This window comes from Felis catus, chromosome D3 (assembly GCF_018350175.1).
Source record: "Felis catus isolate Fca126 chromosome D3, F.catus_Fca126_mat1.0, whole genome shotgun sequence".
Taxonomy (NCBI): domain Eukaryota; kingdom Metazoa; phylum Chordata; class Mammalia; order Carnivora; family Felidae; genus Felis; species Felis catus.
In genome coordinates this window covers 75,220,585-75,246,365 of record NC_058379.1, presented here as the reverse complement: position 1 = coordinate 75,246,365, position 25,781 = coordinate 75,220,585, and the positions used below count along the sequence as shown (strand labels likewise).

Below are 25,781 nucleotides of genomic sequence, written 5' to 3'. Positions count from 1 at the left end.
AGCAAAATGTAATGCTCACTCTGTATCGTGATTCCAGATGTAGAATCATCTCTGAGAGGTCATGCTAAAACTGCCTGTATTTGTACCTTTTAATTTATTTTGAAATTTGAAGTTGCTCAAAGGAAGTCATGAGACCTTATGTCTATCAAAAATGGTTCTGGGTTTGAAATGGGTTTGAAAAGTTTGAGCAACACCAATTAATATCAAGGAAGATTCCCCCCCACCCTTTCTAATAGAATTACCAAGACTGGCCTTTTTGTGATTTCAGGGGAACAAAATGGTTCCACCTCTTCCCTCTCTGCTCTCCACTCCCAAACTTCCTCACCTGTTCTTGGACACCTGAAATTTTCTGCATTTGGGAAAAAGACCACAGATTAAAAGAAGTGATTTTTAAAAACAGCTTTATTGATGTACAATTCACATGCCATACAACTCACCCATTTAAAGGGTACAATTCATGGGGCGCCTGAGTGGCTCAGTCGGTTGAGTGTCCTACTCTTGATTTTGGCTCAGGTCATGATCCCAGGGTCGTGGGTTCCAGCCCTGTGTTGGGCTGAACATGGAGCTTGCTTGAGATTCTCTCTCTCTCCCTCTGCCCCTCTCCCCGACTCATGCTCTCACTCTCTCTCTCTCTCTCAAAATAAAAAATAAAAAAATAGAGTGTACAACTCAGTGGTTTTTAGTATATTCACAGATACGTGCAACCATCACCACAGTCAATTTTAGAACGTTCTCATCATCCAAAAAAAACCCCATACCCATTAGCAGCTTCCCGCTATTTCCTTCCAACCACCCCAGCCCTGGACAAGCACCTATCTACTTTCTGCCTGTATAGATTTGCCTACTCTGGCCATTTCATATAAAGGTAATCATACAACATGTGATCTTTTGTGACTGGAAAGGCAAGTGATCTGAAGTGACTTAAGTTCATTTCAAAGAGGAAAAGAGTCCTTTCTATCATTTTACGTGGGCTTTTGATGGGGAGAAGAACAGACCCTTTCGGTACTAGGAACTGGTGGTAAGAGGCAAAGCCGAGTGAGCTAAGAGGGGTGGCCCTCGCTTCCCACTGTTGGCTGCGGCAGGTCCTGGCTGTCAGCAGTCAATGTCACAGCTTCCGGAGGATAATTCAGATGTTGGCATAAAGAGAGAAGGACTCGCGGAAGCGGCCCCATGTCTAGATGCAGGTAAGCCCCGGCTACTGTCTGTCACATCCATAAATACTGGAAATGAGACTTATAATTAGACCTCACTTAACTGACAGCTCACCTTGATTTCTCGCTGAGCTGCTTACAGGCCCGAAGCGCCTCCTTCCTCTACCGTGGCTTGTAACGCCAAGCGCTAAAACAATGTTGCACAGGCTATTTGCCCGATCAGGCCAGGTAATGGGGCACCAGGCTGTCATTTTCATCACGAGGAAATAGGTCTTTTGGTGTAATTTTCCTCCAGTAATTAGTCTCTCTGTGATTTTTAGACTTTGTGTCATGTTGTGAATGCAACATGTTCGACAGCATTCCTGCCGAGGAAATATCTCCTACGATGGGTAAGCAAATATCATCTTTCATTAAAAAACATCAGAAAAATTTCATCTGAAACTTCTGAACAGCCAGGGGGAGGAACACTCCTAATGACAACAAAAAGCCCACTTATGCCAAAATCCACGAGAGAGTGGCTTACGGTGCAGGCTGGGAAGTAGCCTCCCTGGCCGTCCCTCCAGCCTGTTGGCTTGATGTCTGCTCTTATGTGAGCAATGATGCCTTCCGAGACAGTTGCCTTCTAGTCACCAAGTGGTGTTATTTAACCAGCGATAGGGACCAGATTAGAACACTTTCCTAAGCCAGGAGTTTAGTAAATCAGGTTGGTGCTCTACATATCTTTATTTCTCTTCCGTATTTTTCTGTGTAGGTGCACGCCTCTACAGAAGCATCTCAAGACCTTTGCAGAATAAAACGCTGTAAAACACAATCACCTCCTTCTCTTGGGTAGATGAGAGGAAATCTTTACACTCTCCTTCTGGAAGACAGATGATGTTTGAAAGAAAACCTGATTCTGAAAATCTTAGCACCAAAGCCACGAACTCTTTTGCTATAAATGAAGTTGGGGAGGGATTAGGATTGAATCTTGATGGCGATATGAGTGGCTAGAATTTTCCAACAGTGCTGGTGGGAGAATAGAAAGGTTTGGCTGCTATGGAACACTCTCTGGCAGTATCTGAAAATATCAAACATGTGCCTCCCCTATGACACAGAAATTCTACTCACACACACACACACACACACACACACGAGAAAACAGTGCATACCACCTAAAGACATGTGTAAGAATGTTCTTAGTAGCTTTCTCACCGTAGCAAAAAACTGGAAGCAAACCAAATGTCCGTTGGCAGGAGAAGGGATGAATAAATTGTGGCATCCGTACAATGGAATACAACACAGCAGTAAGAAGAACCACTGAGATACACAACAATATAAACGAATCTGGCACGATTTTGAGTAAAAAAAAAAGCTAGAAACAACTGAGTTCCATACTAGATGGCTCAATTTAGGTGATTGTGAGTGGGCACACGTAGTCCTGATAATAAAAGTCACAGGGCTGCTGGCCTCAGGATGAGGGCGGTATTGACTGGGGAAGGGCAGCTGGGAACCAGCTGGGGGGGCTGGAATTATTCTATGGTCTTGATTTATGTGGTAGCCACACTGTAAAATTTTCACTTCGGTAAAAATTTACCAGTTTGTATCCTTAAGACAAGTGTACTTTACTGTAAATGTACACACAGAGCCTAGCTAGCTGTGAAAGGATATTTTGCAAAGATTGGGCTATAAGAAATCCGAGAGCTGCTTCCCTGGTGAGACTGGCTTATTCGGTTTGATTCTTTTGCCCACGCAATCCGGCAATCTGAATCCCTGCCGAGGCTACTCTTTCTCATGGGTGCCTAAAGTTCCTCTTACAGAGGAAGAAAGAAAATCTGCCATGCCTGGTCCGATACACCTTCTGAAGACTGTATTTGAAGTTATGCTGGACGTTACTGCATTTGAAAATAGAGCAGCCAGACAGAAAAACGTGTTTGCTGTTACTTCACTTTGTAGGTTGCCTTGAAAGAAAAAAAATTGAATTGGACACTACGGACCACCTCTCTGTACTTTCACTGCATTTCAACATATATGGAGGTTGGGTTCAGTTCCATGTATCTGTTGGACTTCTAGGCCAGGGACCTGAGGGTGAAATTGGACACTGGGGTGAGATATCAGAGATATGGGTGTCATCTGCTGTAACAGAATAAGCCAGAAAAGTGTGGTGAGTGCGAAGGGGAGGGCCAAGAACACCACGTTGGCGCTGAGCCTCCATGTAAGGGAGTGGAGGAAGCGGGATCCTAGGGAGAATCCTGTCTTCTCATGCAGGTCTCTTGATTCTTGGTACACATTTCTAAAGCTTCCATTTCAGGTTTTGGCTTCTCTCTCTGCATTTTCTCTCTTCAGAGAGCTCATTTGTTTTAATGATGCCAATTTTCCGCTAACATCTTCCACATCCAAACCTCCCACCCTGCCTTCACCACTAAGCTCCAGCCCTAAACTATCTTCTTTCACTCAGTCTGCATGTTGGCAGTTCCTACAAAACATGAATGGAAGGTGTTGGGCTAGATAGGGTCAGGTGAAGAGGAACATCTAATGGGAAGCTAAGGATTGGAAAGGCAATGAAAGAAGATTCTAGAAGAACTTGGAGGGGCGTAGTTTTGCGAAAGTGAAAGAGAAGAGAAATAGTACATATGGAGACATTTGGAAATAGGAATATGCTTGCCTGTTTGCACTCTTATTTGCTGAATTCTGCCTAGAACAAATGGTAGCACGTATACAGCATTCACTGTTGACCTAGTGCTGTGCTATATACTGATGTACATTATCTCATTTAATTCTCATAGCAACCTTAAGAGTAGGGTGCTGTTAGTAGCCTAACTTTCTAGATGGGAAATCGAGGCATAAAATGGTCAAGTACTTTATTTAAGTCATCACAGCATGGGCTGTGAAATCAATCTGCTTGACTTAAGAGCTCATAGCCACTAGGCTGCGTTGCCTCTTGCACACACACAACCATAACCACACATACACACACTCACCCACACACACCTGCTTGAATGTCCTCTCCATATTTCCTGGGACACTTCTTAGCCCCTCTGCTTGCACAGACTGTATCTATCTCCGTGGTCTCAGGACACTTTATTTCCTACCTGGTTTTGCAGCCAGGAAGACCATTCCAGGGAGACCATTTTGCATATGGTCAAGCCGGTGAAGGTAGAAAGTGCCCCTGTCTAATCTGTCCCTGACTACAGTATGAAGAAATAGGATCAAAAATGGGGAAAGGAAGTTGAGGCCGGAGCTCAAATGGCCTTAAATTCAAGAGCAAGGAGTTGAGGTATCATTTAATTGGCAGCGAGGAGCCACTACATGGGCTTTTGATGAGATCTGAGCTTTAGGGAGGCGGACCTCACAGCTGGTGTGGGATGGATCAGAATGGTACGGGAGAGTGGCCAGTTGAGAGCCTTCTGCAACAGACCAGGTGAGGCCCCGGCCTGGAAGGATAAGCAAAGGCAGAGCAGAAAAGAGAAGGGGGAGCTTTGAGTTGAGAACAACAGATTTTCCCAGAGGTCTTGGTGGGGAACGTATTTATCCAGCTTCCAGGAGAGCTCGTAGAAAAGAATATCTTGTTCATTTAGTGCTTAATCAAATCTGGATTCCCTAGCTGAGCCTTCAAAGGCCCTTTGTGAATGGATGGCAGCCCTTTCCATCCGTCTTTTCTTCCCACTACTTCCAGATTCCGTCTTCCACGGTGGGTGGGCTGATCTTGCTGTTCCATAGACACGCTGTGATGCTGTGATGGATGTTGGATTTTAGATTCTGCCCCTAAAGCCTCATGCCCTCTGTTTTCTCCAGCTATTTCAAATACATTTTCAACTCCATTTCCCCCACAACTGTTGCACCCCTTATACCTGCACTAACTTATTTTTCTCTCTTCCGAACTCCGCAAGGACATTTGACACAGTTTCCCCGGCCTCATGTTTCCCTGCGCTCCTGGGAGAATGGTTGGTGGCCACCATGTCTTGTGCTCTGTCTGTGGCCTCCACGAGACCTAGCCTGGCCTGGGGCACACGATGCGCCTTCAGACTCACTGGCTGACATGTACGTGTAGAGAAACCAGCTTCTATGTGGAGTTTTGATGCCGTGCTTAGTTCTGTCTCACAGCCCAGTTTCCAATCAAACGCCTCTTGTAAAAGGCAAGGAGAGGTGATTGGAAGTGACGTGGTGTGGAGGGGGCAGATTTGAGAGGACATTGGCTGTGAACGTGTGCATGTGCTTTGGAGCACCCGGCTTTTCCTTCTTCTTGCCAACTTGGGACCGCACCTCTCCTAGATGACTTAACGGCCTCTTTATTGGCTTTGGGAAAAGAGCGGGCCCAAGGTCAGCCTGGGAGAGCGACAGCAGCGAATACTTAGGACTGAAGCAGAGGGACAATTTGCGTGAACGCCCATGACCAAGACACCGATAGCAATTGGGAGAGTGGCCATCTTCAGAAGAGATGAAATGCTCATCCTAGAGCTCCCTGACGGGCACGAGCCCATGCTGCATTGACACCTCCAGTTGGTGTGTGTTGCATAGCACCCGTTCCCCATGGGGCACATGATAGGTGCTGGCTTTGTGCTTCTTGGTTGGTTATGTGTGTTGCCATTTGTTTAGCAAGCACTTACCCACTATCGGTGTTTAGAAATATCCTCACCACAAATGAGGTGGATACTATTACTCTCATCATCCCTATTCTACTATGGGACAACTGAGGCACAGAAGACTTTAGTAAACTGTCCAAGTTCACGTGGCTAGAGGGTAGACAGGCCAGATTTAAATTCAGGCGTTCTACTCCATGGTCTCTGCTCTTAACCGCCACTCTGTGCTGTTTTAACCATTACTTGTGCTGAGTACGTTTTGACTACTTGGAAGTAAGTGAGGTTGAGGCCATGAGGTCACTGGGGAAAGATGACAGACACATCTGGGGACAAATCTGGGGAATGGTGGCAGCAAGAGAAGAGTCAAAGGCCAAGATACCTGCCCTTATTTTGCAGTTTTCCCAGGGCCTGGCTGGGTGTTAGAATTGTCCTTCCCCACAATGAACTGGGGAATCCTCAAAGCCAACCCCAGATATTAAAAAGCAGCAATTAGACCTTAGTGTCCTTGGTAGTTCATCATCGCTGCTCGTCGACAGGAAGAAACAGATGCTGCGTGAAGATCACGCTGTCTTGGAGGTTCTGGGATGATTTGGGCTTGATGGATGTCACTCCCTCACGGCTCCTTCTAGGCAGGCAACCTGGGACGAGGCAGGCACAGGGAGGTCTCTTATCGGTTGCCTCTTCAATCTAGACGACGTGAGCTTTCCAGGACTTTGCCGCCTGTGAGAGAAGCCTTTCAGAGGCGGTGTTGTGTTTGGTATGATTTCTGAAGCAGATTTTTTTGTCAAAATTGATGCCACAGTTGTGGAAACACAGCAACGTGATCTCTCTATTAACATGATGAAACTCTTTGCAGGCTAGCATTTTCCGTTTTTCTTGGAGATGAAGAGCCATTCCTCTGACGAAGACACTTTGCAACTGCCTCTGTCCCCTCTAAGGCAGCTCAAGAGAGAGCCATTTTGTGGGGCAAACGGTAAATACCTAAAATAGCCTTCCTGATAGGTCAGAGAACCTGGAGTCCTTCCTGGAGCTTCAGTGAAATTTGGGACCTTAAGGTTGGTGTATTCACTGAAAAATAAAGTGGCTTCCCTTTTTATATAATTTGAAGGGTGTGGAAGTCTCTCTGTGTCCCCAGTCTCCACCCATCTAGGCTGACAAAGAATTTCATGTTCTTCCCATTGGAGCCCTGACCCTTTGGGTTAAGACGTCACAAGCTCAGGAGCCTTCTGCTTTAAAATGAGGCCCGGGTGAAAGCTTGGTGTGTGTGTGTGTGTGTGTGTGTGTGTGTAGCATATAATATAGAAGTTATTGCTACAATTCTATTGGTGTATAATCCTAAAGAGAAATCAATGAGTGCCATCAAGTTACGTTAAAAACCTTGTATTACATACATAACTGACTTGTGAGGTAGCAAGGGTTATTCTAGGACTCATGGTACCTGAAGGGAAGTGGGAGTTCAGAATAACCAGTGGGACGGAAAGGGGGTCTATCTGTATGAAAGAGAGTTGACCTGAGAAGAAAGACTTTGCACCGTGGCATCTCCTGTGACTTGAAATGTAGAGAAAGAGGCAAACCTGTGGGGAAAAAGTGAGAGAATAGAAAAGCACTGTCACATTTGAATCTAAACCTCCTTTGGAAGGGTCAATGTTTGTCAATGCCATATAAACTCTCAGTCTGGGTGTGTGTAGGGGGCATATATATTATCCGTGCAGGTGTGATAACCTGCTTATTAATGGGTGTGATGAATTACTCTGGTTGTTTGCCTGGTAAAAATGTTTTAAATGAACATAAATGACCTTAAATTAAGACTGAAGAGAAACCACGGCACATTCGTCATGAGACTCGCAGTGCTAACTCTGAGCTAGAAGGCTTGTCAGCCCCCCACCGTCCCCAGCACACAGCTTTCAGGACGTGCCTGCTCCCCAGCTCCGTGGCTCTCTCTCAGCCCAGGTAGATCCCAGCTGAGAAGCCAGGCTGAGCTACCAGGTACTCCCCTGCCTCCGCTCCAAGGACCGGCTGAGCTCATTCAGCAGGAATTTGAATTCATCATTGGGGTGGCTTGCCTCAGATCCGCTGCTGGCCTGATTACTGCGCCTTCTTAAGACTAAATTTGGGGAGCTGTGTTTCCAGTTTTGCTGGCTGAATCTCTATCGTGTCCCCCGGCGCTAAATGCCTTAATTCAGGCCTTCCTCACCTTTTCCACTTTCTCCTTTTCCTTGTTTCTTCCACCTCCCACCTCCTCGGAGCTCCGGGACTAGAGCTGGGCCATCGCCCACCAACTTTCCTACTGTCCACAGAATAAAGTCTGTCCCCTGATTCCTCCCCACTAAGGTTGCCTGCCTACCAGTACCTCCTGTTGCTCACTTTCTTACACACAGCTTGCTAGTCTGCAGTGCTGTTTCTCAACTGTGCCTCTAACTTACTAAGACTGTCTGGAATTGGGCGTGGGGATTTGCACTGCTTCTAAATGCTTAGGTTCAAACCTGTGGGTGTGGACCAGTGGCTTTCAAACTTGGGTGGGCATCAGAATCGGTGGAGGGCTTGTACAGGCTTACACCACAGGCTTCTGGGCCCCCTCCAAGAATTTCCGATTCAGATTTGGGGTAGGGCTTATAACTCTGCATGTCTAAGAAGTTCCCAAGTAATTCTGGTATTGCTAGCTTGAGACCCACACTTTGAGAATCATGGGTCTAGATTATTACTTGTCTTCCTGCTGTCTGTCTGATGGAGATTTCTCTCAATTAACTACAGTTGGGCTTTTCTAGCCCTGTATCACCCGGGAAGTAGGACCAGGGCTCCTTCCAGTCTGGACCTTTTGTGCCTACTGTGTAATGAGATATATCAGGCTTTGTATATCTTGGTTCTACTTGTGACTGGATCCTGGGCTTCAGAATAAAAATAGAGGATGCCATGGTTTCCAGGAACTGAAGGGTTAACGAGGGATGGCTATAGGGACACAATTAAAAAAACAAAACGAAAACACCTTAAAAGCAAGGGTCCTGGTTCAGACCCCTCTGGCTTTTATTCTATCCAGGTGGAGAAGGAAGTGAAGAAGGCTGCCTTGTTTTAGGGGCCAGGAGCTCGATCTCAAACTAGGCTGCTGGAGGAGAACACGGAACCCATAGCTTCGCTTCTATTGCGTGAGAGCAGCACTCGGTTCTGGCGCAGAGCCTTTCTGTATAAATAGGTACGTTCTTGGGGTTCCACATGGCATTGCTTTTTGGCTTTCCTGGAATGACACGTTAGTCCAGTTGGAGTCCTAGTCCTGGTGAAAGCTTGTAGGAAGACTTATCTATTCAATTTTTCCAATGGAGTTGTTTCAATTAACTACGCTTGATGCTTACTTTTGTGAGCAAAAGCTTATTTATTGGGGTGCAGGAAAATTCATTTTTATTTTTTTAAATGGTGATAAAATACAAATAGAATCAATGGTCTTTAAAAAAAATTTTTTTAACGTTTATTTATTTTTTTGAGACAGAGAGAGTCAGAGCATGAATGAGAGAGAGTCAGAGAGAGAGGGAAACACAGAATCTGAAGCAGGCTCCAGGCTCTGAGCTGTCAGCACAGAGCCCGATACGGGGCTCGAACTCACAGAATGTGAGATCATGACCTGAGCTGAAGTCGGACGCTTAACCAACTGAGCCACCCAGGCACCCCATAGAATCAACTGTCTTAACCATAATTTTAAATGGTATGGTTCAGTGGTATTAAGTATATTTACATTTTTGTACGAACATCACCACCATCCATCTCCAGAACCATTTTGCAAAACTGAAACTTCATACCCATCATACAGTAATTTCCCAATCCCTCCTTCCCCGGCCCCTGGCAAGCATCATCCTTCTTTCTGACTAGCCTAGGTACCTCACAGGTGGAATCGTTTGTGCTTTTGTGATTGGCTTATTTCACTTTGCATGTTATCCTCATGGTCTATCCCTGTTGTAGCCCTGTGTCAGAATTTCCTTCTTTTCAAAGAGTAAATAGCATTCCATTGTATGTACATTCCACATTTTGTTTATCCATCCATCTGTCAATGAACACTTCGGTTGCTCTCACCTTTGACTATTGTGAACAATGTTGTCATGAACGTGGGTGTTAAAATATTTGACTCACTGCTTTCAATTCTTTCAGGTATAGACCTAAATGGAATTGTTAGATCATCTGGTAATTCTATGTTTAATTTCAATTTAATTTAATTTTTATTTTAGAGAGAGTGAGAGAGAGAGCAAGCACAAGTGGGGGAGAGGGGTAGAGGGAGAAAGAGAGAGAGAGAATCTTAAACAGGCTCTATGCTTGGCACGGGGCTCAATCCCATGATGCTGGGATCATGACCTGAGCCAAAATCAAGAGTCGGACACTCAGCCTACTGAGCCATACAGGTGCCCCTGTATGTTTAATTTTTTGAGGAAATACTGTGCTGTTTTCCATAGTGACTATGTCATTTTATGTTCCCACCAACAATGTACAAGAGTTCCAATAGAGGAATTCATTTTTGCTTCTTTGGGTTGACCTGGCTTCCTGGGAGAAGGCTGAAATGCCGAGATGGGTGGATCCTGATAGGAAACACATGTTACACTTAAGGGGTAATTTAGGAGAGGTTAATGAAAGGATAATTCAAGATAGTTGAGAATAGGGTTAAGGAAAGCAGCAAAAGATGGTGAAGAAGCCGGGGCCCAGCCACTTCCAGGCCTGAAGAGGTGTTTGTTGCTGGAACCAATGAGTGCTGTAGCCATGGGCAAGGCAGGAAGAAAGCTGGAGGAATAAATGCCCCGACCCTTTTCTTTTACCTTTCTCTGATTGCATGTTAGTTACTCCTATGGCTGAAGCCAGAGGGTGGGGGAGACGAGTGCTATAATCCACAGAGAACCTTCCCATGCAGCAAGCAGAGCAGAGGGAAGCATTGGCTTGGAAAACACATAAGAGAACAATCAGCACGCTCGGTGTCATGTCTGCTAAAACTGTATTCACTCCAGCTCAGGAGAGCAGCTGTATGTTGGGTGTTAGAATGTACACCCAATGTTAGAATGTTAGACTAGGGAACCTGGAACTGGTTGAGAGAGGGGCAGGAGTCGTCCACTGAGTGGATACTCACTGCTCATTGAATACTTTTTCTGTATTTGCTTCAAATCATGGCAGATTCTTTTTCCGTGGGACCTTCATCCGTTTGTTTCCGACACTGAGTTGCAAGAGCCAGGTTTCGGCATTTGTGTGTTACGTTACACCTCTCGAATAGCCGAAAGTGAGACATAGTTCAAATAAGTCTTGTGATTCTGGGAAGGTGGACTGTAGGAGTCTGAAGCATGAGGAAGTAGTGTGGTTATACCAGTTTTTTTCTGGAGTGGGGAGGGCTTCATTATTCAAATGCATAGCATGAGTATGAGGGTGCTGGATTCCTTGGGGGGGAGAGAAGGGGTGTGAAGAAGCTACTTGTCAACAGTGAAGAGAAAGGAGAACGAATCGTACTGAGGAAGAAAGGAAAAGTGAGAACACCCAAAAGACTAACTTGCTTCATTTGCCATTTTGCAGATGGCAAACCGTCCTAAGATTCCTTTAGTGGGAAAAGTGGAGAGGTGCCCAGGTCTGTGGAGATAACGCTTCACAGAAGCAAGAGACCTACCTCAGCAATATTAGGCACTGAGGTTTCACGGCTAACTTCTTACTGCAGCATAACTTATCCCATCCTGACTGACACAGGGGTGACCCAGGAGTTACTTCCTCTGAAGCTTTCTTTGTCGTGTCACAGAGTGGGTTTCCCATCGATTGTAGGAGTTACCCTATTGTTCGTACAGAAACCACTTGAGGACAGGCGCTGTCTTTTATCCATTTTTATTTTCCTGGAGCATTTCTATTTTCCCACCTCAGTGCCGAACACCGTGGTAGGCCTCCTGACATTTGAAAATAAATTGTGTTCACATCTCAGGATGTGGTGGGCCTGTGTTAGCTTCTTCTAATAATCCTTTCCGGGCTGGAGCCTCTAGAGTAGGGGCATCATTCCTTTTATTTTTTTAAATGTAACATTTCTTAGATGTTAATAAGTTGAATAATATAAAGAAAAGAAACAATAATTGCCTATAGTTCCACCGTCCAGATAATTTCTGATGATATAAGGGAAACAGTAATTAAAATGCCTACCTAGCTAGAAAATTCAAATAGTAGTAAAAGGTCCCTCTCCTCAAAGGTAAACATTTAAAATAATTTCTTGTGTATGCTTGCAGAAAAATATGCAAATATGTCTCTCTCTTTGTGTGTGCACATGCACACACAGGTACACCCAAAAGGATCGAGCTATACATACTCTTTCATACCTTTTATGCCCCCAAAAGGGATATATTGTATATGTATATGTATATGTATATGTATATGTACATGTATATGTATATGTATATGTATGAATATGTGTATTCACATATACATATGTGGGGATATACTGTATATGTATATGTATATTGTATATGTATGAATATGAATACACATAATTGTATATATGGAAGATTTCTCTAGAATCACTACTTTGTTTTTTAAAGTCCACACAGTATCTATTGAAGATTTATCATGATATAGGTATCATTGGATTTTTAGATGAACTTTAGGAACACTTCTGAATACAGGATGGAAAATGCATAGAATGAATGGAAAAAGTTCAGGTGGTACATGAAGAACAAGAAAGAAAATTGGAAGGAGTAGAAACACCCTACAAAAGCAAAAATTTAGAACATAAAAAGTAACCCAACATGTTTGAGAGGACACTTTGCTTTCAGTCCTGGTTGTAGATGTGTTGAATTTTGTGACAAATGAATACAAAAGCGACAATAGGCATCAGAATGACCAGAGGGAGAAAGAATCTTGGCAGCAGCCTCTAATATTTACTAGACTTGAGAAGCACATAGGGAGACTAGGCCATCTGGACAACAGTTACATTTGTCAAGTCGAGGAGTGACCAAAACACATGGTGGCATCTTATCGGTGGGGATAGAGAGAGGCTATATAAATCTAGAGTTTGTGAGAGAGCACGGCTGTGGAGGCAATCTCAGGCCATGAATTTAGGGGCGGAGAGAGATTGCATCACTGATGGTTACTTGAAGAAAATGAAGAAAGAATAAGGTTTATGGCTCAGAAGAGACACAACTTAATTTGGGGTTAGTCCAGAGAGGTTAATGCCAGTGTGTGTGTGTGTGTGTGTGTGTGTGTGTGTGTGTGTTTGTGTGTGTGTGTGTGTGTGTGCATGTGCATACATGTGTGATTGCATGTGCGATGTCAACATTTTGTTTAAAAAACGTAAAGAAAGGAATGGTCACAGAACTAATTTTGAAACGCTTCCTACTATGTGTCAGACGCTATGTGAGATACTCTATGAGGAGAATTAGTGTTCCTTGTTTTGCCCACCACCCCCTCCTGTGAGCTGGTTTTCCTCGTGTCTCAAAATAAGGAAACTGAGGTGCTGAATATATTCTGAATATATTAAGTAAGCCTACTAAAATGGGCAGGTGTTTGTTACATGGGTAGAATATTATGTGAGAACAAGGCTGAACAGCCAAGGGGGAATGTAGAAAATAATTATCTCTCATTTAGTGTGTATGTCTAGCAAATAGTCCACGGAGTCTGAGTTAAACAGGTAATTGGGATAGCCGAGCACACTGTTTGAGCAGTCACCGAGAGGCAAAGGCAGAGCTAGTTTTTGGCTGTGGGAGAGATTTGCTTTTAGAGAGAGCTATGTCCTGTGTGGCAGGGACACAGCTTGGAAGATCTATCAGCGATCAGAGGTGGGTGTGGTTGATGCATCCAACAGGGTCAGGGAGCTAGATTTGAAAAACAGAACAAAAATGTTGGCCAAAACATGTTTAGGAAAAGGAAGGCACTATGAGTAAAGGGAAAGGGAAGAAAAGCCCCTCAGGGGACCTGACAGGGTCGGAGGGAGGATGTTGAAACTCCAGAAATAATGCTATCAAGAAAAGCAAATGTTGTTTAGTGCAGAGGAAAAGAGGTCTGGCGCGGAGTAGAGGTCAGTGAGCAAAACCACACAGCTGAAAGAAGGCTCATACTCGTAGGATGATGGAGACACACACTATAAATGGGAACCATCCTCTTTTCTAGCTGAGTAAAGCTCAGATGCACCCTGAAACTCTTGTCCACACCTCCGCACATATGGAGAGTCTAGAGAGGAACAGAGAGCCTGAAATGTTTGAAGTTATACAAAATCACTTCCATATGGAAAAGTTAGAAGAGTAAATTATTGAAACTTAATGAGACACATCAGAGAGGAGCTTTGACAACTGTTTTCAGCTCTATCAAGGTTTATGAAATACGCCATGTTGACAGGACCAGCTCTGTCCGTTAAGGAGACATTAGAGAGAAAGGCCAAACTCCATGTTACGTTGAACCTAGTCACACAAAAGAAGACCTCTCTTAATGCCAGTGTTTAAATCTGAAAGAAAGCTTCAGAAACTCATTCTGTGGAGAACGTTGTTATATCAATTATTCACACAGGAGATGTAGTCAGTTCTCTTGGATCCTATAGAAATTTTAAAAATTCTACTTCGTCAGATTTTGGCCAGGTTGGGAAGGTGAAAAACCTCTTAAAGCAAGAGAATTCCACTCACTGAGATTTGATAATTATCAGAAATCTCAAAGGGGAGTCTGTTCATGCAGGGTTACTCTGGAGGAACTGAAAAACTCTGTAAGTTCATATGAATATTAACTTTGTGTGTGTGTGTCAATTAGGATAGAACTTGCTGTTCTGAATCAAACCTACAGAGCCCTCAAGGTTTACCTTCAACTCACACAGATTATTCCTCTCTCATGGTGGCCATTTTCTAGAAGATCTATTTTGCAGGCACAGAACAATCATGAAAGCAGTCAGTACTTTAAGGAAGAGCATGTATCTGTGTTAATATAAGATATTTACACTTTGTTGTTTCAATTCTTCACATTTTTTATAATTTAAAGAAGGAAGTTTATTATTTCTTCCCTTGTAAGAGTACTGCATGATGACTGAGGTCAGGATAATAATTACTTTTATGGGGCATCAGTAACTGGAAGGGGATGTGGGAGGAGCATGTTGGGAGATGAAAATAGTTGTGATTCAGATGGTGGCCACCTGTGTGTATACACATAGAAATAACAGTCTAATTGTATGCTTGAGATTTGTGTACATTATGTAAGTTATAGCTCATTTAAAATAAGCAATACTACTCCTTATAAAATATTTTAAAAGCACAGAAAGGTAGAAAGAGAAAAATAATTTATTGCTCAGAAAATCATGGTTAACTTGGTGGACTATGTCAGTATTTTTCAATGTATATTCTTTACAAATTGAGATTGTAATTCATATACAGTTTATATGCCTTCCCCCACACTTTTTAATGTTTATTTTGAGAGAGAGAGAGAGCGAGCATGTGAGCAGGGGAGGGCAGAGAGAGAGAGGGAGACAGAGAATCTGAAGCAGGGTTTGCACTATCAGCACAACCTTCCCCCAGGTTGTTTTTTCTTTTTTTGTATGTGAGTGTGTTTAGTTTTTTCTTTCTTTCTTTTTAAAAATTTATTTATTTAATTTACACCCAAGTTAGTTAGCTTATAGTGCAACAATGATTCAGGAGTAGATTTCTTAATGCCCCTTCCCCATTTAACCCATGCCCCCTCCCACAGCCCCTCCAGTGACCATCTGTTTGTTCTCCATATTTAAGAGTTTCTTATGCTTTGTCCCTCTCCCTGTTTTTATATATTTTTTGCTTCCCTTCCCTCATGTTCATCTGTTTTGTATCTTAAAGTCCTCATATGAGTGAAATCATATGATATTTGTCTTTCTCTGACTAATTTTGCTTAGCATAACACCCTCTAGTTCCATCCACATAGTTGCAAAAGGCAAGATTTCATTCTTTTTGATTGCCGAGTAATACTCCATTGTGTGTGTGTGTGTGTGTGTGTGTGTGTGTACACGAAGAACCTCCATACTGTTTTGCAGAGTAGCTGCACCAGTTTGCATTCCCACCAGCAATGCAAAGGAGATCCTCTTTCTCCAAATCCTCGCCAACATCTGTTACCTGAGTTGTTAATGTTAGCCATTATGACAGGTGTAGGTGGTACCTCACCGTGGTTTTGATTTGTATTTCCCCGATGATGGGTGATATTGAGCATTTCTTCATGTGTCAGTTGGCCATTTGGATATCTTTGGAAAAGTGTCTATTCATATCTTTTGCCCATTTCTTCACTAGATTATTTGGTTTTTGGGTGTTGAGTTGATAAGTTCTTTATGGATTTTGGATACTAACGCTTTATCTGATATGTCATTTGCAAATATCTTCTCCCATTCCGTTGGTTTGCCTTTTAGTGTTGCTGATTGTTTCCTTCACTGTGCAGAAATTTTTATTTAGATGAGGTCCCAATAGTTCATTTTTGCTTTTGTTTCCCTTGCCTCTGGTGACGTGTTGAGTAAGAAGTTGCTGTGGTCAAGGTCAAAGAGGTTTTTGCCTGCTTTCTCCCTGAGGATTTTGATGACTTTCTGTCTTATGTTTAGGTCTTTCATCCATTTTGAGTTTATTTTTGTGTATGGTGTAAGAAAGTGGTCCAAGTTCATTCTTCTGCATGTTGCTGTCCAGTTTTCCTTGCATCACTTGCTGAAGAGAATGTCTTTATTCCATTGGATATTCTTTCCTGCTTTGTCAAAGATTAGTTGGCCATACGTTTGTCGGTCCATTTCTGGGTTCTCTATTCTGTTCCATGGATCTGAGTGTCTGTTTTTGTGCCAGTACCATATTGTCTTGATGATTACAGCTTTGTAATACAGCTTGAAGTCTGGGCTTGTGATGCCTCCTGCTTTGGTTTTCTTTTTCAAGATAGCTTTGGCTATTCGGGGTCTTTTCTGGTTCCATATAAATTTTAGGATTGTTTGTTCTAGCTCTGTGAAGAATGCTGGTGTTATTTTGATACATATTTTGAATATGTAGATTGCTTTGGGTAATATTGATATTTTAACAATATTTATTCTTCCTATCCAGGAGCATGGAATATTTTTGTAGTTTTTTGTGTCTCTTTCAATTTCTTTCATAAGCTTTCTATAGTTTTCAGTGTGTAGATTTTTCACCTTTTTGGTTAGATTTATTCCTAGGTATTTTATGGTTTTTGGTGCAATTGTAAATGGGATCGATTCCTTGATTTCTCTTTCTGTTTCTTCGTTATTGGTGTATAGGAATGCCACGGATTTCTGTGCATTGATTTTGTATCCTGCGACTTTGCGAAATTCATGAATCAGTTCTAGCAGTATTTTTTGGTGGAATCTTTTGGGGTTTTCATGTAGAGTATCATGTCATCTGTGAAGACTGAAAGTTTGACCTCCTACTAGATGATTTGGATGCCTTTTATTTCTTTGTGTTGTCTTAGCTGAGGCTAAGACTTCCAATACTATGTTGAATAACAGTGGTGAGAGTGGACATCCCTGTCTTGTTCCTGACTTTAGGGGGAAAGCTCTCAGTTTTTCCCCATTGAGGATGATATTAGCATTGGGTCTTTCATATATGGCTTTTATGATCTTGACGTATGAACCTTCTATCCCTACTTTTTTGCGGGTTTTTATCAAGAAAGGATGCTGTATTTTGTCAAATGCTTTCTCTGCATCTATTGAGAGGATCGTGTAGTTATTGTCCTTTCTTTTATTGATGTGATTAATCACATTGACTGTTTTGCAGATATTGAACCAGCCCTGCAGCCTAGGTATAAATCCCACTTGGTCATGGTGAATACTTTTTTGAATGTATTGTTGGATCTGGTTGGCTAATATCTTGTTGAGATTTTTTGCATCCATGTTCATCAGGGAAATTGGTCTATAGTTCTCCTTTTTAGTGGGGTGTTTGTCTGGTTTTGGAATCAAGGTAATGCTGGCTTCCTACAAAAGTTTGGAAGTTTTCCTTCCATTTATATTTTTTGGAGCAGTTTCAAGAGAATAGGTGTTAACTCTTCTTTATTTAAAAAAATTTTTTTAATGTTTATTTATTTCTGAGACAGAGAGAGACAGAGCATGAGTGGGAGAGGGACAGAAAGAGAGGGAGACACAGAATCAGAAGCAGGCTCCAGGCTCTGAGCTGTCAGCACAGAGCCTGATGTGGGGCTCCAACTCACAAACTGTGAAATCACGACCTGAGCTGAAGTCGGTCGCTCAACTGACTGAGCCACCCAGGTACCCTGGTGGTAACTCTTCTTTAAATGTTTGGTAGAATTCCCCTGGAAAGCCATCTGCCCTGGACTCCTGTTTTTTGGGAGATTTTTGATTACTAATTTGATTTCTTTACTGGTTATGGGTCTGTTCAAATTTTCTATTTCTTCCTGTTTCAGTTTTTGTAGTTTACATGTTTCTAGGAATTTGTCCATTTCTTCCAGATTGCCCATTTTATTGGCGTATAATTGCTCATAATATTCTCTTATTATTGTTTTTTATCTCTGCTGTGTGGGTTGTGATCTTTCATTCTTGATTTTATTTATTTGGGTCCTTTCCTTTTTCTTTTTGATCAAACTGGCTAGGGGGTTATCAATTTTGTTAATTATTTCAAAGAACCAGCTTCTGGTTTCATTGATCTGTTGTACTGTTTTGTTTTTTTTTTTTGTTTTTTGTTTTTTGGGTTTCGATAGCATTGATTTCTGCTCTAATCTTTATTATTTCCTGTCTTCTCCTGGTTTTGGGTTTTATTTGCTGTTCTTTTTCCAGCTCTTAAAGGTGTAAGGTTAGGTTGTGTATCTGAGACCTTTCTTCCTTCTTTAGGAAGGCCTGGATAGCTATGTACTTCCCTCTTATGACCTCCTTTACTGCGTCTCAGAGGTTTTGGGCTGGGGTGTTATCATTTTCATTGGCTTCCATGTACTTTTTAATTTCCTCTTTAACTGCTTGGTTAGCCCATTCATTCTTTAGTAGGATGTTCTTTAGTCTCCAAGTATTTGTTATCTTTCCAATTTTTTCTTGTGGTTGATTTCATGTTTCATAGCGTTGTGGTCTGAAAATATGCATGGTATGATCTCAGTCTTTTTGTACTTGTTGAAGGCTGATTTGTGTCCCAGTGTGTGATCTATTCTGGAGAATGTTCCATGTGCACTGGAGAAGAATGTGTATTCCACTGTTTTAGGATGAAATGTTCTGATTATCTGTTAGGTCCATCTGGTCCAGTGTGTCATTCAAAGTCATTGTTCCCTTGTTGGTTTTCTGTTTAGATGATCTGTCCATTGGTGTAAGTGGGGTGTTGAAGTCCCCTACTATTATGGTATTATTATCAATGAGTTTCTTTATGTTTGTGATTAATTGATTTATATATTTGGGTGCTTCACATTTGGAGCATAAATGTTTATAATTGTCAGGTCTTCTTGGTGGATAGACCCTTAATTTTGATATAATGCCCTTCTTCATCTCTTGTTATAGTCTTTATTTTAAAGTCTAGATTGTCTGATATAAGTATGGCTACTCTGGCTTTCTATTGTTGACCATTAGCATGATAGATTGTTCTCCAGCCCCTTACTTTCAATCCGAAGGTGTCTTTAGGTCTAAAGTGGGTCTCTTGTAAACAGCATATAGATGGGTCTTGTTTTCTTATGCATTCTGTTACCCTATGTCTTTTGATTGGAGCATTTAGTCTATTGACGTTTAGAGTGAACACTGAAAGATATGAATTTATTGCCATTATGTTACTTGTAGAGTTGGAGTTTCTGGTGGTGTTCTCTGTTCCTTTTTTGTCTTTGTGGCTTTTGGTCTTTTTTTTTTTTTTAATTTCATCTTTTCTCCCTTCAGAGAGTCCCCCTTAAAATTTCTTGCAGGGCTGGTTTAGTGGTCATGAACAACTTTAATTTTTGTCTGTCTGGGAAACTTTTTAATCTCTCCTTCTATTTTGAATGACAGCCTTGCTGGATAAAGAATTCTTGGCTGCATATTTTTCCAATTTAACACATTGAATATATCCTGCCACTCCTTTCTGGACTGCCAAGTTTCTGTGGCTAGGTCTGTTGCAAACCTGATCTGTCTTCCCTTGTAGGTTAAGGACTTCTTTCCCTTGCTGCTTTCTTGATTCTTTCCTTGACTGAGTATTTTGTGAATTTGACTATGATATGCCTTGTTGATGGTCAGTTTTTGTTGAATCTAATGGGAGTCCTCTGTGCTACCTGGATTTTGATGTCTATGTCTTTCCTCAGGTTAAGAAACTTTTCTGCTATGATTTGCTCACATAACCCTTCTACCCCTTTTTCTCTCTCTTCGTCTTATGGGACCGTTATGATTCTGATGTTGTTCCTTTTTAATGAGTCACTGATTTCTCTAGTTCTTAAATCATGCTCTTTTGCCTTAGTCTCCCTCTTTTTTTCTGCTTCATTATTCTCCATAAGTTTGTCTTCTATATCGCTGATTCTTGCTCTGCCTCACCCATCCTTGATGCCATGGCATCCGTTTGAGATTACAGCTCAGTCATAGCATTTTTTATTTCATCCTGACTAGCTTTTACTTGTTTTTTTTTTTCTCTGTAGAAAAGGATTCTAATCCATTTTCAACCCCAGCTAGTATTCTTATTATCGTGATTCTAAATTCTGGTTCAGACATCTTGCTTGTATCTGTGTTGATTAAGCCCCTAATTGTTTCTTCCTGCTTTCTTTTGGGGTGAAATCCTTCATTTCATCATTTTGAAGGAAGAAAAGGAATTAATAAGGTAAAAAAATTAAAATTAAAAAATTAAAAGCAACACACACACAAAATCAAATAAATGATGTTAGATCCTATGTGTGTTTTGGTCTGGTTGTTGAAAGGAGCTTGATAGATTAGAGAAAAAAGGGGAAAAAAAGGAAACGTTTGAAAATTTGAAAAAATGAATACAATGAAATAGAATACAATGAAATGATGGAAGTAAAATAGAATTTGAAAAATTTACAAAGAAAATATAGCAGAAAAAATTTAAAGAGAAGTATTTTTAATAAAAATTGGAAATAAAAATAAAGTTCTTTCTGTGTTCAAGAAAAAGAAGTGAAAAGAAGAAAAAAATTGAATAGATGGACCAGTGAACAGACTGAAATATGATTAAAGATACATCATTTTTCTCTAGAAATCAAACTATGTAGCATTTTATAGTCTGTAAACTAAGCAGGCGGAGGAGACTTGTGGTGTTCCTGAAGAGTGAGGTTGGCCCAGCTGAGCGGGGCTTAGTGTAATGGCTCCGTTCTCCACTAGATGGTGCTGCTTAGCTTACCGGGGTGGATTGTTGTGATGCTTGTAGGCATGTATGTGCATGCGTGGGAGGGGTGAAAATGGTGTCACCCAACTACCCAGTCTCTAGTATTGGAACTCTGTTCTCCCCAATCAGCAATAATGCACCTGTCCCTTGTCTCCAGTTTTTGTCCCCTCCCCACTTTTACACTGTCTGTGACCAAGCCATGAGGTTGCCAGGCGGCATCTCCCACCTGAATTTTATCTCAGATGTGTTTGTGTTTCCCAACCCTCACTTCTGAGGGACTGTGGCTTTGACCCACTCAGACCTTCTGGGGGAGGGTCTCCCAGAGCAATGGCCAGGTGCCGGCCCCACCTAGGAACGTTGGCATGACTATGCTGCTGCCGATGCCCAGTGACTGTGGCTGAGTGCCCGCCCACCCCAGAAAAAGGTCACGTGATCATGTAGCAGCAGCATTTCAAGGATTGTGGAATATCACAACACACCTCTGGCACCAGGCTTCACCCTTGATGTCCTTGTTCCAGGACCAGCAAATGTGGTTGTTCTCCAGGGTCTGCTGGGACCTTTGGCTGTGGACCATTTGGCACAGACTCTACCAAATGTCCTCCCAACAGGGAAAGTGCCTCTCTTCGTGTGGCCCCCAGACCTCATTCTCTGCTACTGGGGATTTGCCCTTCCCACCAGAGCACTGCTGGGTATGGAACTGTGGAGTTTCAGGCTCTGTGCTCCCCCTGTTTATAGAGTCTTAGTGGAATTTAAACCTCCTTTCTCCCTTTTTTTTGTTCAGTTTCTGAGGCTGTTTCCACTTTTCCACTTTCTCTTCAGCTGCTTTTGGTGGGAGGGTGGTTTTCCTGTACTCTCCCCCCATCTCTGTCCTCTCTCTGCAGGCAAAAACTGCTCCCTGCCCTCCATGGCTTCTCTCTCCCCCAGTACACCCCTCTGTGCCACGTACCTGTTGAGTTCTATGGTTCAGGTTGTGGAGATTGTTGTGTTAATCTTCAAATCAGTTTTCTAGGTGTGCAGGATTGTTTAGTGTTTATCTGGTTGTATTCATGGATACAAGACACAAAAAAACTTCCATGCTGTTCTGCCATCTTGGCCCCTTCCTCAACCTTCCCCCAGATTTTTGACACCAGTATTTTCCATGTAAGTATAAACTCTTGAAAAATGTCATTTTCCTCAGAGATATTGGAGTTGAGCTGGGGATACCCACAGATATAGGGGAAACAGTGGTACCAACCTGTGAAACACAGCATAACCTGCATGGGGGACATGTAGATTTGGGTGAAGGTATAGAAAGATGATGTGCTTGAAAAGTTTAGGTTGGTGAGAAGAAATTAACTTTGGAAAGTCTAGATTCTGGAAGAATTTACGAGTAATTCAAAAGAGTTGCAGCTTCCTAAGAGATGCTTGTAGTGTAGCTAAAGATATTACCTTAAGAGACAGAAATGAGAATCTTTACCTCAGAAATTTCCTACTGGTGGGTCATGAGTGGGTTACAAGTGGGCTGAGATATTTATGTTTTAGTCCTTCTGGGTATCTATCTGGGTGAAGCTTGAGTGTCTGGAGCCCATGGGCCACAAGCGGTTTCCTCTGTTTTTGCCAAGCAACACAATATTTCAAGGTTAAAGTGGTCTGGAAGCGCAACTCATGTGACAAGCTGCCTCACCTACTGAGCCCTTGCTTGTGGCATGAGCTTGAACACACAACATTCAGTGAACCCACACTCTAAACAAAGAAAGCAAGTTATTATGTAGTTTTTACTAGAAATTTGCAAATCTCCAATTGATTAATAATAGCACATGAAAAATTTCTTTCTCATCTCATCCCAAGTTTATCCTGACAAGAAACTGTAAGGTAGATGGTATCAGGGTGCGTGGGTGGTTCAGTCAGTTAAATGCCCCACTCTTGATTTTGGCTCATGGTTTGTGGAATCGACCCTGTGTTGGGCTCTTCATTGACAGCAGCACCCTCCTTGGGATTCTGTCTGTTTGTTTCTCTCTCTCTGCCTCCCCCCATCTCTCAAAATAAATAAACATTTAACAAAAGGTAGATGGTATGAATTTGTAACAGAAGACCCTAAAGGTCAGAGAGGTTAATTGTTTCCCCAACATCCCATAGTTAGTAGGTGATGGAGCTGTGGTTCAAACCCAGATTTTTCTATGTCTGGTCTTTCTACTATTCAGATGGGTTTTAATCTTTTTTTTTTTTAAACAAACCAAGCAGCTAAAGCTTTTTTTTTAAAACCAAATTTTGCAGAATCATAATATAAAAACGAGATGAATGTGGACCTACTGTGGTTGAAAAGGACCCAGAATTCTTTAGTACAGGCTGCACTCATCTTCTTGGTACCTATCAATCACTTCTTGGCCCCCAGAATTCAGAGGACCAGTCTGACAATGCCACACTCTACCATATGGCTTCATCTGGATTAGGTATAGCAGTCTGTGATGATTAGAAGCAAGAAGACTGTTCTTTTATATTATTAGTTTTCAGTTTTTAAAACTTGTTCAGTTGGTCGGTTGTAGGGTGTCTTTCCTCAAAGGAAGGTAGAGGTTATATTTTCCTTAGCTTGGACATATCTGACACTGTCTTTAGGTTCCTATTATATTAAATCGATAACTTGGCTGGGTATAAAAATTCATGTTCAGCAACTTTCAACCTCAAAACTCCCTGGATGTTGCTCCATTACCTTCTTGCATTTAGTGTTACAAACAAATTAACAAGCCTACTCTGATTTTTGGTGATTTTTTTTCTAGTTAATTTTTTTTGGATCTAGATTTTGATAGAATGCTTTAAAAAATTCTTGTAATTAAAAAAGTATGACTATGAGTCTAAATATGCTTCCCTATTAACGATTTTACTTGTAACATAGTGACTCCTTTTAATATTTGTCTTTTCTTGGGTTCAGAACATTCTATAACCCTGTCTTCATTTATTTCTTCACATTTAGCAGTTATAGCCCTTTTTACAAAGATTTTTAGCTCTAAAAGACTGAGAACCAAGGTCAAACCTATTGTTTTCCTCCTAATTCTCATCTTTATGTAATTTTTCTCTGAATTCTGGGCGAGTGTATCAGGTATGTCTTCTACATTATTCACCTTATTTTCTGAATTTTAAAACCTCTGTATTGGTTCTAGGGCGTATTTTAATTTTGCTATTGCATTTTTTAAATAATCATCCTTGCCTCACCTGTGTTCATTTTAATTTCTTGTCATCTCCTTTTTTATTTTTAATGATTTTTTTAGTTCCTATTTCATTGCCCTCTCTTTTAGTATTTTCTTGAGGGTGAAATCCATTAAATTTCTCTGACTACTCATGTGTAAACATCCCATTATCTTGATCTATTTAGACATTAGAATAAACTGAGGAGTAACTTGAGTTAAAGAAGAAAGAAGTAAAGGATGGGTCTTCATTAGATAATATTGGATAACAGTAGAGAAGTGTGATACAGCCACAAGAAAATATGTAGTACAATACTTAATAATAGGTGCTCAAAAATAATAGCTATTGATATTCTTTATTTTTCACGTGATTTTGCACATGTAATTTCACTTTGTTTTTAAATATTTATTTATTTATTTATTTATTTATTTTTAGAGAGAGAGAGAGAGAGAGAGAGAGAGAGAGAGAGAGTGACTGCATGCAAGCAGGGTTGGGGCAGAGAGAGAGAGAGTGCAGGAAGATCAGAGAGAGGGAGAGAGAGAATCCCAAGCAGGCTCTGCACTGTCAGCATACAGCCTGATGTGGGACTTGATCTCACAAACCATGAGATCGTGACCTGAGTGGAAATCAAGAGTTGGACACTCAACTGACTGAGTCACCCAGATGCCCCAGCAATTTCATTTTGTGACTAAAGACATTATCATTCCTGATTTACAGGGTTTAGAGAGGCTAATTGATTTTCTCCTGTTCACACTGCTGGTTGATATTAGAGTTAACTCTCCTACCTTTGAGTAATGTAAAGTGTTCATCTGAGACCTATGAGTTGCCTGGAAATGATGTAGTTTAATGTCCTCCTGTTCCAGATAAAGAAACTAGCTTAGAGAAGAAGAGGATTGTTAAGATTTTATAACCAATTAGTAGTAACGTCTGGACTGGAACTCACTGCTCCGTAAATCAAGTTTTCTTTCCTATTTATAGAACTTTTAGAAAAATCCATCACATACTGTTTGGCTTTATACTTCCTTCCACATCATCTACCCCCCACCCCCATGCTGGGATGATGGAGTTTTTGTCTGCACAGCATCCCTCCCTTTGGGAAATCATCCCTTTTCTATTTTATGTACTTCTGGCTAGACTATGAGTCACAGGAGCTGCCCATCTGGTTGCATATATAAGGTATCTTATAATAAAGAAAAAAATTGTCTCTTTGTTTGCAATGATTTAAGTTAACGAGGAAAGGATTGGATTAGTAATGTTATCAGTTATGATAACTGTGTTTAAAGTGTGTTTTTATTGGACATTGTTGCATGGCTAGAGCTGTGGAATTGTAAAATATCAAGAAAGGTAGGTAGCTCTTTATCTGTCATTTCCTACCCCCTAAATGGTTTCCACTAATGTCAGAAAAGATGAGGGCAACAGCATATATGCTATGGAATATAAGATGACAAGGTTGTGACTAGGAGCTGTGATGTTCTAATAAAAATGCCATTTCTTCTTTAATGTTCTTCCTTCCCCAACTGAGGTGAGCACCAGCATTTTCTGTGGGTAGTGGTAACGTTTATGCCATTTGTTTTCCTAAGTCCTTGAGTATACTTTCAAGCTACAAAGTAAAGAGATAATGTACTTTAGTTATTTTTAAAAAATGTTTATTTAATTATTTTGAGAGAGAGAGAGCAAGTAGGGAAGGGGCAGAGAGAGAGAGGGAGAGATGGAGAATCCCAAGCAGGCTCCAT

General features: G+C 41.5%; 2 long non-coding RNA genes across 2 annotated transcripts in view; both read left to right on the top strand.

Annotated features, from left to right (window-relative positions):
- Window positions 1-675: 675 nt before the first annotated feature.
- Window positions 676-3,056, top strand: LOC123381296. The gene is made up of 3 exons (XR_006588136.1): window positions 676-1,184; window positions 1,472-1,540; window positions 1,903-3,056. It is a non-coding gene; the product is annotated as an uncharacterized LOC123381296 (long non-coding RNA).
- A 5,461-nt stretch (window positions 3,057-8,517) lies between these two features.
- The window catches only part of LOC123381447, a 32,148-nt gene continuing 14,884 nt past the window's right edge, over window positions 8,518-25,781 (top strand). Inside the window, exon 1 of the long non-coding RNA XR_006588436.1 lies at window positions 8,518-8,894. This is a non-coding gene — a long non-coding RNA (uncharacterized LOC123381447). The remainder of the gene's footprint in view (window positions 8,895-25,781) is intronic.